The sequence below is a fragment of the Amia ocellicauda genome, unplaced genomic scaffold, assembly GCF_036373705.1.
Source record: "Amia ocellicauda isolate fAmiCal2 unplaced genomic scaffold, fAmiCal2.hap1 HAP1_SCAFFOLD_225, whole genome shotgun sequence".
Classification (NCBI taxonomy): Eukaryota; Metazoa; Chordata; class Actinopteri; order Amiiformes; family Amiidae; genus Amia; species Amia ocellicauda.
In genome coordinates, this window is record NW_027102788.1 from 35,001 (window position 1) to 47,500 (window position 12,500).

At 43.7% G+C, this 12,500-nt stretch overlaps 10 non-coding genes and 1 pseudogene across 10 annotated transcripts; all 11 read right to left on the minus strand.

Annotated features, from left to right (window-relative positions):
* Positions 1–31: 31 nt before the first annotated feature.
* On the minus strand, positions 32–150 carry LOC136725851 (5S ribosomal RNA). The gene has a single exon (XR_010807755.1). It is a non-coding gene; the product is annotated as a 5S ribosomal RNA (ribosomal RNA).
* A 1,066-nt stretch (positions 151–1,216) lies between these two features.
* Positions 1,217–1,335, minus strand: LOC136725837 (5S ribosomal RNA). Its single transcript, XR_010807742.1, has one exon. It is a non-coding gene; the product is annotated as a 5S ribosomal RNA (ribosomal RNA).
* A 1,055-nt stretch (positions 1,336–2,390) lies between these two features.
* On the minus strand, positions 2,391–2,509 carry LOC136725825 (5S ribosomal RNA). Its single transcript, XR_010807731.1, has one exon. It is a non-coding gene; the product is annotated as a 5S ribosomal RNA (ribosomal RNA).
* A 1,055-nt stretch (positions 2,510–3,564) lies between these two features.
* On the minus strand, positions 3,565–3,683 carry LOC136725844 (5S ribosomal RNA). Its single transcript, XR_010807748.1, has one exon. It is a non-coding gene; the product is annotated as a 5S ribosomal RNA (ribosomal RNA).
* Positions 3,684–4,741: 1,058 nt separating this feature from the next.
* LOC136725845 (5S ribosomal RNA) lies at positions 4,742–4,860 on the minus strand. Its single transcript, XR_010807749.1, has one exon. It is a non-coding gene; the product is annotated as a 5S ribosomal RNA (ribosomal RNA).
* Positions 4,861–5,918: 1,058 nt separating this feature from the next.
* LOC136725854 (5S ribosomal RNA) lies at positions 5,919–6,037 on the minus strand. The gene has a single exon (XR_010807757.1). It is a non-coding gene; the product is annotated as a 5S ribosomal RNA (ribosomal RNA).
* Positions 6,038–7,103: 1,066 nt separating this feature from the next.
* LOC136725873 (5S ribosomal RNA) lies at positions 7,104–7,222 on the minus strand. Its single transcript, XR_010807775.1, has one exon. It is a non-coding gene; the product is annotated as a 5S ribosomal RNA (ribosomal RNA).
* A 1,055-nt stretch (positions 7,223–8,277) lies between these two features.
* LOC136725846 (5S ribosomal RNA) lies at positions 8,278–8,396 on the minus strand. The gene has a single exon (XR_010807750.1). It is a non-coding gene; the product is annotated as a 5S ribosomal RNA (ribosomal RNA).
* A 1,058-nt stretch (positions 8,397–9,454) lies between these two features.
* LOC136725855 (5S ribosomal RNA) lies at positions 9,455–9,573 on the minus strand. The gene has a single exon (XR_010807758.1). It is a non-coding gene; the product is annotated as a 5S ribosomal RNA (ribosomal RNA).
* Positions 9,574–10,639: 1,066 nt separating this feature from the next.
* LOC136725875 (5S ribosomal RNA) lies at positions 10,640–10,758 on the minus strand. The gene has a single exon (XR_010807776.1). It is a non-coding gene; the product is annotated as a 5S ribosomal RNA (ribosomal RNA).
* A 1,055-nt stretch (positions 10,759–11,813) lies between these two features.
* Positions 11,814–11,922, minus strand: LOC136725818 (uncharacterized; annotated as a pseudogene).
* Positions 11,923–12,500: the final 578 nt, after the last annotated feature.

Sequence of the window (12,500 nt, forward strand, 5' to 3'; positions counted from 1 at the left end):
TTGTCGCCCTCTGGTGTGTAAAAGATGCAAAAGCTTACAGCACCTGGTATTCCCAGGCGGTCTCCCATCCAAGTACTGACCAGGCCCGAGCCTGCTTGGCTTCCGAGATCGGACGAGATCGGGCGTATTCAGGCTAGTATGGCCGTAAGCCAGGAAGGCTGTCCCTGACGCTCTACTTAAAGGGAAGGCAATATCCGTTTCTGCCGTTCATACTTACAGTTGAACTGTCTCTCTACTCTAAAGCCCGGGACACACCAGCGCGCCGCAGACAGTCCCTGCTAACACGCCACGTTGTGGCAACATTGTGGCAACGTTGTGCGTTAGCTGGGGTGCCACACCAGACCGGAACTATATATTACAAAACGAACACATTCTCTTGATAAAACAGCTGTAATTGAGTGCCTGACACGCCAGTCAAGCGCAATCTTGAGAAGGTGTGCATTTCAGTAAGGATTTCAATTGACATGCAGTATGAAACTGAAAGGAGGTTGCATCACTATGATGCATAACATTGCATGTATTGTATTTTCAAGTGTGTGCATTCATCCTGTTGTCATTTTGTTTTGAAAGCAGAAGAATCATTCAACAGGTTGCTGAGACAAATGTAAACCAGTAAAACATATGAAGAGAAACAAACCTTGAATATAAGTTCAGTTGTTTAAACATTTGACAAACTATGGTGAGGGGGTTAGAAAACACACAAATCCAGCAGCTCCTGTATTTCAATACACCAGAACCCAATATTATTGGCGAGTCGGGTAGTCCATCATCACAGTTCGAGGGCAGGCATCATTTCAGTAATTTCATCCCGTTGCATTCACATTCGTGCCTTGAATGAGATTGAATGTGATCTTTGCTCTCAAGTATGTTCCCAAGTTTTACACTTTCGTGCTTTGCATGAATGGGAATGGAACCGTGTGTGTTGAATGAGGCTCCTTGTGAGCACTGAACTTTGTCCGGTGGAGTTCCTTTTTGTGTTGCTGTAATTGTGTCATTTCTCGATGAGAAAGATTAGGCAACATTTAGTCACTTCTAGCCATGATGCTCAATTTATTTACGAATGTACCCTAGTTACTAGGGACCGTTTACGTTGGAGAACAAGATCTATTGTATGCCTGTGTATTTGGGGAAGTCAAATCTGAAATAATGATGAAATTGCGTGTATCCAAAGTTAAAACTCGTGATTTGTCGCCCTCTGGTGTGTAAAAGATGCAAGAGCTTACAGCACCTGGTATTCCCAGGTGGTCTCCCATCCAAGTACTGACCAGGCCCGAGCCTGCTTAGCTTCCGAGATCAGACGAGATCGGGCGTATTCAGGCTAGTATGGCCGTAAGCCAGGGAGGCTGTCCCTGACGCTCTACTTAAAGGGAAGGCAATATCCGTTTCTGCCGCTCATACTTGCAGTTGAACTGTCTCTCTACTCTAAAGTCCGGGACACACCAGCACGCCGCAGACAGTCCCTGCTAACACGAAACGTTGTGGCAACGTTGTGCGTTAGCTGGGGTGCCACACCAGACCGGAACTATATATTACAAAACGAACACATTGTCTTGATAAAACAGCTGTAATTGAGTGCCTGACACGCCAGTCAAGCGCAATCTTGAGAAGGTGTGCATTTCAGTAAGGATTTCAATTGACATGCAGTATGAAACTGAAAGGAGGTTGCATCACTATGATGCATAACATTGCATGTATTGTATTTTCAAGTGTGTGCATTCATCCTGTTGTCATTTTGTTTTGAAAGCAGAAGAATCATTCAACAGGTTGCTGAGACAAATGTAAACCAGTAAAACATATGAAGAGAAACAAACCTTGAATATAAGTTCAGTTGTTTAAACATTTGACAAACTATGGTGAGGGGGTAAGAAAACACACAAATCCAGCAGCTCCTGTATTTCAATACACCAGAACCCAATATTATTGGCGAGTCGGGTAGTCCATCATCACAGTTCGAGGGCAGGCATCATTTCAGTAATTTCATCCCGTTGCATTCACATCCGTGCCTTGAATGAGATTGAATGTGATCTTTGCTCTCAAGTATGTTCCCAAGTTTTACACTTTCGTGCTTTGCATGAATGGGAATGGAACCGTGTGTGTTGAATGAGGCTCCTTGTGAGCACTGAACTTTGTCCGGTGGAGTTCCTTTTTGTGTTGCTGTAATTGTGTCATTTCTCGATGAGAAAGATTAGGCAACATTTAGTCACTTCTAGCCATGATGCTCAATTTATTTACGAATGTACCCTAGTTACTAGGGACCGTTTACGTTGGAGAACAAGATCTATTGTATGCCTGTGTATTTGGGGAAGTAAAATCTGAAATAATGATGAAATTGCGTGTATCCAAAGTTAAAACTCGTGATTTGTCGCCCTCTGGTGTGTAAAAGATGCAAAAGCTTACAGCACCTGGTATTCCCAGGCGGTCTCCCATCCAAGTACTGACCAGGCCCGAGCCTGCTTAGCTTCCGAGATCGGACGAGATCGGGCGTATTCAGGCTAGTATGGCCGTAAGCCAGGGAGGCTCTCCCTGACGCTCTACTTAAAGGGAAGGCAATATCCGTTTCTGCCGCTCATACTTGCAGTTGAACTGTCTCTCTACTCTAAAGTCCTGGACACACCAGCGCGCCGCAGACAGTCCCTGCTAACACGAAACGTTGTGGCAACGTTGTGCGTTAGCTGGGGTGCCACACCAGACCGGAACTATATATTACAAAACGAACACATTGTCTTGATAAAACAGCTGTAATTGAGTGCCTGACACGCCAGTCAAACGCAATCTTGAGAAGGTGTGCATTTCAGTAAGGATTTCAATTGACATGCAGTATGAAACTGAAAGGAGGTTGCATCACTATGATGCATAACATTGCATGTATTGTATTTTCAAGTGTGTGCATTCATCCTGTTGTCATTTTGTTTTGAAAGCAGAAGAATCATTCAACAGGTTGCTGAGACAAATGTAAACCAGTAAAACATATGAAGAGAAACAAACCTTGAATATAAGTTCAGTTGTTTAAACATTTGACAAACTATGGTGAGGGGGTAAGAAAACACACAAATCCAGCAGCTCCTGTATTTCAATACACCAGAACCCAATATTATTGGCGAGTCGGGTAGTCCATCTTCACAGTTCGAGGGCAGGCATCATTTCAGTAATTTCATCCCGTTGCATTCACATCCGTGCCTTGAATGAGATTGAATGTGATCTTTGCTCTCAAGTATGTTCCCAAGTTTTACACTTTCGTGCTTTGCATGAATGGGAATGGAACCGTGTGTGTTGAATGAGGCTCCTTGTGAGCACTGAACTTTGTCCGGTGGAGTTCCTTTTTGTGTTGCTGTAATTGTGTCATTTCTCGATGAGAAAGATTAGGCAACATTTAGTCACTTCTAGCCATGATGCTCAATTTATTTACGAATGTACCCTAGTTACTAGGGACCGATTACGTTGGAGAACAAGATCTATTGTATGCCTGTGTATTTGGGGAAGTCAAATCTGAAATAATGATGAAATTGCGTGTATCCAAAGTTAAAACTCGTGATTTGTCGCCCTCTGGTGTGTAAAAGATGCAAAAGCTTACAGCACCTGGTATTCCCAGGCAGTCTCCCATCCAAGTACTGACCAGGCCCGAGCCTGCTTAGCTTCCGAGATCGGACGAGATCGGGCGTTTTCAGGCTAGTATGGCCGTAAGCCAGGGAGGCTGTCCCTGACGCTCTACTTAAAGGGAAGGCAATATCCGTTTCTGCCGCTCATACTTGCAGTTGAACTGTCTCTCTACTCTAAAGTCCGGGACACACCAGCGCGCCGCAGACAGTCCCTGCTAACACGAAACGTTGTGGCAACGTTGTGCGTTAGCTGGGGTGCCACACCAGACCGGAACTATATTTTACAAAACGAACACATTGTCTTGATAATACAGCTGTAATTGAGTGCCTGACACGCCAGTCAAGCGCAATCTTGAGAAGGTGTGCATTTCAATAAGGATTTCAATTGACATGCAGTATGAAACTGAAAGGAGGTTGCATCACTATGATGCATAACATTGCATGTATTGTATTTTCAAGTGTGTGCATTCATCCTGTTGTCATTTTGTTTTGAAAGCAGAAGAATCATTTTTGCTGAGGTTGCTGAGACAAATGTAAACCAGTAAAACATATGAAGAGAAACAAACCTTGAATATAAGTTCAGTTGTTTAAACATTTGACAAACTATGGTGAGGGGGTAAGAAAACACACAAATCCAGCAGCTCCTGTATTTCAATACACCAGAACCCAATATTATTGGCGAGTCGGGTAGTCCATCTTCACAGTTCGAGGGCAGGCATCATTTCAGTAATTTCATCCCGTTGCATTCACATCCGTGCCTTGAATGAGATTGAATGTGATCTTTGCTCTCAAGTATGTTCCCAAGTTTTACACTTTCGTGCTTTGCATGAATGGGAATGGAACCGTGTGTGTTGAATGAGGCTCCTTGTGAGCACTGAACTTTGTCCGGTGGAGTTCCTTTTTGTGTTGCTGTAATTGTGTCATTTCTCGATGAGAAAGATTAGGCAACATTTAGTCACTTCTAGCCATGATGCTCAATTTATTTACGAATGTACCCTAGTTACTAGGGACCGATTACGTTGGAGAACAAGATCTATTGTATGCCTGTGTATTTGGGGAAGTCAAATCTGAAATAATGATGAAATTGCGTGTATCCAAAGTTAAAACTCGTGATTTGTCGCCCTCTGGTGTGTAAAAGATGCAAAAGCTTACAGCACCTGGTATTCCCAGGCAGTCTCCCATCCAAGTACTGACCAGGCCCGAGCCTGCTTAGCTTCCGAGATCGGACGAGATCGGGCGTTTTCAGGCTAGTATGGCCGTAAGCCAGGGAGGCTGTCCCTGACGCTCTACTTAAAGGGAAGGCAATATCCGTTTCTGCCGCTCATACTTGCAGTTGAACTGTCTCTCTACTCTAAAGTCCGGGACACACCAGCGCGCCGCAGACAGTCCCTGCTAACACGAAACGTTGTGGCAACGTTGTGCGTTAGCTGGGGTGCCACACCAGACCGGAACTATATTTTACAAAACGAACACATTGTCTTGATAATACAGCTGTAATTGAGTGCCTGACACGCCAGTCAAGCGCAATCTTGAGAAGGTGTGCATTTCAGTAAGGATTTCAATTGACATGCAGTATGAAACTGAAAGGAGGTTAAATCACTATGATGCATAACATTGCATGTATTGTATTTTCAAGTGTGTGCATTCATCCTGTTGTCATTTTGTTTTGAAAGCAGAAGAATCATTTTTGCTGAGGTTGCTGAGACAAATGTAAACCAGTAAAACATATGAAGAGAAACAAACCTTGAATATAAGTTCAGTTGTTTAAACATTTGACAAACTATGGTGAGGGGGTAAGAAAACACACAAATCCAGCAGCTCCTGTATTTCAATACACCAGAACCCAATATTATTGGCGAGTCGGGTAGTCCATCATCACAGTTCGAGGGCAGGCATCATTTCAGTAATTTCATCCCGTTGCATTCACATCCGTGCCTTGAATGAGATTGAATGTGATCTTTGCTCTCAAGTATGTTCCCAAGTTTTACACTTTCGTGCTTTGCATGAATGGGAATGGAACCGTGTGTGTTGAATGAGGCTCCTTGTGAGCACTGAACTTTGTCCGGTGGAGTTCCTTTTTGTGTTGCTGTAATTGTGTCATTTCTCGATGAGAAAGATTAGGCAACATTTAGTCACTTCTAGCCATGATGCTCAATTTATTTACGAATGTACCCTAGTTACTAGGGACCGTTTACGTTGGAGAACAAGATCTATTGTATGCCTGTGTATTTGGGGAAGTCAAATCTGAAATAATGATGAAATTGTGTGTATCCAAAGTTAAAACTCGTGATTTGTCGCCCTCTGGTGTGTAAAAGGTGCAAAAGCTTACAGCACCTGGTATTCCCAGGCGGTCTCCCATCCAAGTACTGACCAGGCCCGAGCCCGCTTGGCTTCCGAGATCGGATGAGATCGGGCGTATTCAGGCTAGTATGGCCGTAAGCCAGGGAGGCTGTCCCTGACGCTCTACTTAAAGGGAAGGCAATATCCGTTTCTGCCGTTCATACTTACAGTTGAACTGTCTCTCTACTCTAAAGCCCGGGACACACCAGCGCGCCGCAGCCAGCCCCTGCTAACACGCCACGTTGTGGCAACATTGTGGCAATGTTGTGCGTTAGCTGGGGTGCCACACCAGACCGGAACTATATATTACAAAACGAACACATTGTCTTGATAAAACAGCTGTGATTGAGTGCCTGACACGCCAGTCAAGCGCAATCTTGAGAAGGTGTGCATTTCAGTAAGGATTTCAATTGACATGCAGTATGAAACTGAAAGGAGGTTGCATCACTATGATGCATAACATTGCATGTATTGTATTTTCAAGTGTGTGCATTCATCCTGTTGTCATTTTGTTTTGAAAGCAGAAGAATCATTCAACAGGTTGCTGAGACAAATGTAAACCAGTAAAACATATGAAGAGAAACAAACCTTGAATATAAGTTCAGTTGTTTAAACATTTGACAAACTATGGTGAGGGGGTAAGAAAACACACAAATCCAGCAGCTCCTGTATTTCAATACACCAGAACCCAATATTATTGGCGAGTCGGGTAGTCCATCATCACAGTTCGAGGGCAGGCATCATTTCAGTAATTTCATCCCGTTGCATTCACATCCGTGCCTTGAATGAGATTGAATGTGATCTTTGCTCTCAAGTATGTTCCCAAGTTTTACACTTTCGTGCTTTGCATGAATGGGAATGGAACCGTGTGTGTTGAATGAGGCTCCTTGTGAGCACTGAACTTTGTCCGGTGGAGTTCCTTTTTGTGTTGCTGTAATTGTGTCATTTCTCGATGAGAAAGATTAGGCAACATTTAGTCACTTCTAGCCATGATGCTCAATTTATTTACGAATGTACCCTAGTTACTAGGGACCGTTTACGTTGGAGAACAAGATCTATTGTATGCCTGTGTATTTGGGGAAGTCAAATCTGAAATAATGATGAAATTGCGTGTATCCAAAGTTAAGACTCGTGATTTGTCGCCCTCTGGTGTGTAAAAGATGCAAAAGCTTACAGCACCTGGTATTCCCAGGCGGTCTCCCATCCAAGTACTGACCAGGCCCGAGCCTGCTTAGCTTCCGAGATTGGACGAGATCGGGCGTATTCAGGCTAGTATGGCCGAAAGCCAGGGAGGTTGTCCCTGACGCTCTACTTAAAGGGAAGGCAATATCCGTTTCTGCCGCTCATACTTGCAGTTGAACTGTCTCTCTACTCTAAAGTCCGGGACACACCAGCGCGCCGCAGACAGTCCCTGCTAACACGAAACGTTGTGGCAACGTTGTGCGTTAGCTGGGGTGCCACACCAGACCGGAACTATATTTTACAAAACGAACACATTGTCTTGATAATACAGCTGTAATTGAGTGCCTGACACGCCAGTCAAGCGCAATCTTGAGAAGGTGTGCATTTCAGTAAGGATTTCAATTGACATGCAGTATGAAACTGAAAGGAGGTTGCATCACTATGATGCATAACATTGCATGTATTGTATTTTCAAGTGTGTGCATTCATCCTGTTGTCATTTTGTTTTGAAAGCAGAAGAATCATTCAACAGGTTGCTGAGACAAATGTAAACCAGTAAAACATATGAAGAGAAACAAACCTTGAATATAAGTTCAGTTGTTTAAACATTTGACAAACTATGGTGAGGGGGTAAGAAAACACACAAATCCAGCAGCTCCTGTATTTCAATACACCAGAACCCAATATTATTGGCGAGTCGGGTAGTCCATCATCACAGTTCGAGGGCAGGCATCATTTCAGTAATTTCATCCCGTTGCATTCACATCCGTGCCTTGAATGAGATTGAATGTGATCTTTGCTCTCAAGTATGTTCCCAAGTTTTACACTTTCGTGCTTTGCATGAATGGGAATGGAACCGTGTGTGTTGAATGAGGCTCCTTGTGAGCACTGAACTTTGTCCGGTGGAGTTCCTTTTTGTGTTGCTGTAATTGTGTCATTTCTCGATGAGAAAGATTAGGCAACATTTAGTCACTTCTAGCCATGATGCTCAATTTATTTACGAATGTACCCTAGTTACTAGGGACCGTTTACGTTGGAGAACAAGATCTATTGTATGCCTGTGTATTTGGGGAAGTCAAATCTGAAATAATGATGAAATTGCGTGTATCCAAAGTTAAAACTCGTGATTTGTCGCCCTCTGGTGTGTAAAAGATGCAAAAGCTTACAGCACCTGGTATTCCCAGGCAGTCTCCCATCCAAGTACTGACCAGGCCCGAGCCTGCTTAGCTTCCGAGATCGGACGAGATCGGGCGTTTTCAGGCTAGTATGGCCGTAAGCCAGGGAGGCTGTCCCTGACGCTCTACTTAAAGGGAAGGCAATATCCGTTTCTGCCGCTCATACTTGCAGTTGAACTGTCTCTCTACTCTAAAGTCCGGGACACACCAGCGCGCCGCAGACAGTCCCTGCTAACACGAAACGTTGTGGCAACGTTGTGCGTTAGCTGGGGTGCCACACCAGACCGGAACTATATTTTACAAAACGAACACATTGTCTTGATAATACAGCTGTAATTGAGTGCCTGACACGCCAGTCAAGCGCAATCTTGAGAAGGTGTGCATTTCAGTAAGGATTTCAATTGACATGCAGTATGAAACTGAAAGGAGGTTAAATCACTATGATGCATAACATTGCATGTATTGTATTTTCAAGTGTGTGCATTCATCCTGTTGTCATTTTGTTTTGAAAGCAGAAGAATCATTTTTGCTGAGGTTGCTGAGACAAATGTAAACCAGTAAAACATATGAAGAGAAACAAACCTTGAATATAAGTTCAGTTGTTTAAACATTTGACAAACTATGGTGAGGGGGTAAGAAAACACACAAATCCAGCAGCTCCTGTATTTCAATACACCAGAACCCAATATTATTGGCGAGTCGGGTAGTCCATCATCACAGTTCGAGGGCAGGCATCATTTCAGTAATTTCATCCCGTTGCATTCACATCCGTGCCTTGAATGAGATTGAATGTGATCTTTGCTCTCAAGTATGTTCCCAAGTTTTACACTTTCGTGCTTTGCATGAATGGGAATGGAACCGTGTGTGTTGAATGAGGCTCCTTGTGAGCACTGAACTTTGTCCGGTGGAGTTCCTTTTTGTGTTGCTGTAATTGTGTCATTTCTCGATGAGAAAGATTAGGCAACATTTAGTCACTTCTAGCCATGATGCTCAATTTATTTACGAATGTACCCTAGTTACTAGGGACCGTTTACGTTGGAGAACAAGATCTATTGTATGCCTGTGTATTTGGGGAAGTCAAATCTGAAATAATGATGAAATTGTGTGTATCCAAAGTTAAAACTCGTGATTTGTCGCCCTCTGGTGTGTAAAAGGTGCAAAAGCTTACAGCACCTGGTATTCCCAGGCGGTCTCCCATCCAAGTACTGACCAGGCCCGAGCCCGCTTGGCTTCCGAGATCGGATGAGATCGGGCGTATTCAGGCTAGTATGGCCGTAAGCCAGGGAGGCTGTCCCTGACGCTCTACTTAAAGGGAAGGCAATATCCGTTTCTGCCGTTCATACTTACAGTTGAACTGTCTCTCTACTCTAAAGCCCGGGACACACCAGCGCGCCGCAGCCAGCCCCTGCTAACACGCCACGTTGTGGCAACATTGTGGCAATGTTGTGCGTTAGCTGGGGTGCCACACCAGACCGGAACTATATATTACAAAACGAACACATTGTCTTGATAAAACAGCTGTGATTGAGTGCCTGACACGCCAGTCAAGCGCAATCTTGAGAAGGTGTGCATTTCAGTAAGGATTTCAATTGACATGCAGTATGAAACTGAAAGGAGGTTGCATCACTATGATGCATAACATTGCATGTATTGTATTTTCAAGTGTGTGCATTCATCCTGTTGTCATTTTGTTTTGAAAGCAGAAGAATCATTCAACAGGTTGCTGAGACAAATGTAAACCAGTAAAACATATGAAGAGAAACAAACCTTGAATATAAGTTCAGTTGTTTAAACATTTGACAAACTATGGTGAGGGGGTAAGAAAACACACAAATCCAGCAGCTCCTGTATTTCAATACACCAGAACCCAATATTATTGGCGAGTCGGGTAGTCCATCATCACAGTTCGAGGGCAGGCATCATTTCAGTAATTTCATCCCGTTGCATTCACATCCGTGCCTTGAATGAGATTGAATGTGATCTTTGCTCTCAAGTATGTTCCCAAGTTTTACACTTTCGTGCTTTGCATGAATGGGAATGGAACCGTGTGTGTTGAATGAGGCTCCTTGTGAGCACTGAACTTTGTCCGGTGGAGTTCCTTTTTGTGTTGCTGTAATTGTGTCATTTCTCGATGAGAAAGATTAGGCAACATTTAGTCACTTCTAGCCATGATGCTCAATTTATTTACGAATGTACCCTAGTTACTAGGGACCGTTTACGTTGGAGAACAAGATCTATTGTATGCCTGTGTATTTGGGGAAGTCAAATCTGAAATAATGATGAAATTGCGTGTATCCAAAGTTAAGACTCGTGATTTGTCGCCCTCTGGTGTGTAAAAGATGCAAAAGCTTACAGCACCTGGTATTCCCAGGCGGTCTCCCATCCAAGTACTGACCAGGCCCGAGCCTGCTTAGCTTCCGAGATTGGACGAGATCGGGCGTATTCAGGCTAGTATGGCCGAAAGCCAGGGAGGTTGTCCCTGACGCTCTACTTAAAGGGAAGGCAATATCCGTTTCTGCCGCTCATACTTGCAGTTGAACTGTCTCTCTACTCTAAAGTCCGGGACACACCAGCGCGCCGCAGACAGTCCCTGCTAACACGAAACGTTGTGGCAACGTTGTGCGTTAGCTGGGGTGCCACACCAGACCGGAACTATATTTTACAAAACGAACACATTGTCTTGATAATACAGCTGTAATTGAGTGCCTGACACGCCAGTCAAGCGCAATCTTGAGAAGGTGTGCATTTCAGTAAGGATTTCAATTGACATGCAGTATGAAACTGAAAGGAGGTTGCATCACTATGATGCATAACATTGCATGTATTGTATTTTCAAGTGTGTGCATTCATCCTGTTGTCATTTTGTTTTGAAAGCAGAAGAATCATTCAACAGGTTGCTGAGACAAATGTAAACCAGTAAAACATATGAAGAGAAACAAACCTTGAATATAAGTTCAGTTGTTTAAACATTTGACAAACTATGGTGAGGGGGTAAGAAAACACACAAATCCAGCAGCTCCTGTATTTCAATACACCAGAACCCAATATTATTGGCGAGTCGGGTAGTCCATCATCACAGTTCGAGGGCAGGCATCATTTCAGTAATTTCATCCCGTTGCATTCACATCCGTGCCTTGAATGAGATTGAATGTGATCTTTGCTCTCAAGTATGTTCCCAAGTTTTACACTTTCGTGCTTTGCATGAATGGGAATGGAACCGTGTGTGTTGAATGAGGCTCCTTGTGAGCACTGAACTTTGTCCGGTGGAGTTCCTTTTTGTGTTGCTGTAATTGTGTCATTTCTCGATGAGAAAGATTAGGCAACATTTAGTCACTTCTAGCCATGATGCTCAATTTATTTACGAATGTACCCTAGTTACTAGGGACCGTTTACGTTGGAGAACAAGATCTATTGTATGCCTGTGTATTTGGGGAAGTCAAATCTGAAATAATGATGAAATTGCGTGTATCCAAAGTTAAAACTCGTGATTTGTCGCCCTCTGGTGTGTAAAAGATGCAAAAGCTTACAGCACCTGGTAATCCCAGGCGGTCTCCCATCCAAGTACTGACCAGGCCCGAGCCTGCTTAGCTTCCGAGATCGGGCGTATTCAGGCTAGTATGGCCGTAAGCCAGGGAGGCTGTCCCTGACGCTCTACTTAAAGGGAAGGCAATATCCGTTTCTGCCGCTGATACTTGCAAATGAACTGTCTCTCTACTCTAAAGTCCGGGACACACCAGCGCGCCGCAGACAGTCCCTGCTAACACGAAACGTTGTGGCAACGTTGTGGCAACGTTGTGGCAACGTTGTGCGTTAGCTGGGGTGCCACACCATACCGGAACTATATTTTACAAAACGAACACATTGTCTTGATAATACAGCTGTAATTGAGTGCCTGACACGGCAGTCAAGCGCAATCTTGAGAAGGTGTGCATTTCAGTAAGGATTTCAATTGACATGCAGTATGAAACTGAAAGGAGGTTGCATCACTATGATGCATAACATTGCATGTATTGTATTTTCAAGTGTGTGCATTCATCCTGTTGTCATTTTGTTTTGAAAGCAGAAGAATCATTCAACAGGTTGCTGAGACAAATGTAAACCAGTAAAACATATGAAGAGAAACAAACCTTGAATATAAGTTCAGTTGTTTAAACATTTGACAAACTATGGTGAGGGGGTAAGAAAACACACAAATCCAGCAGCTCCT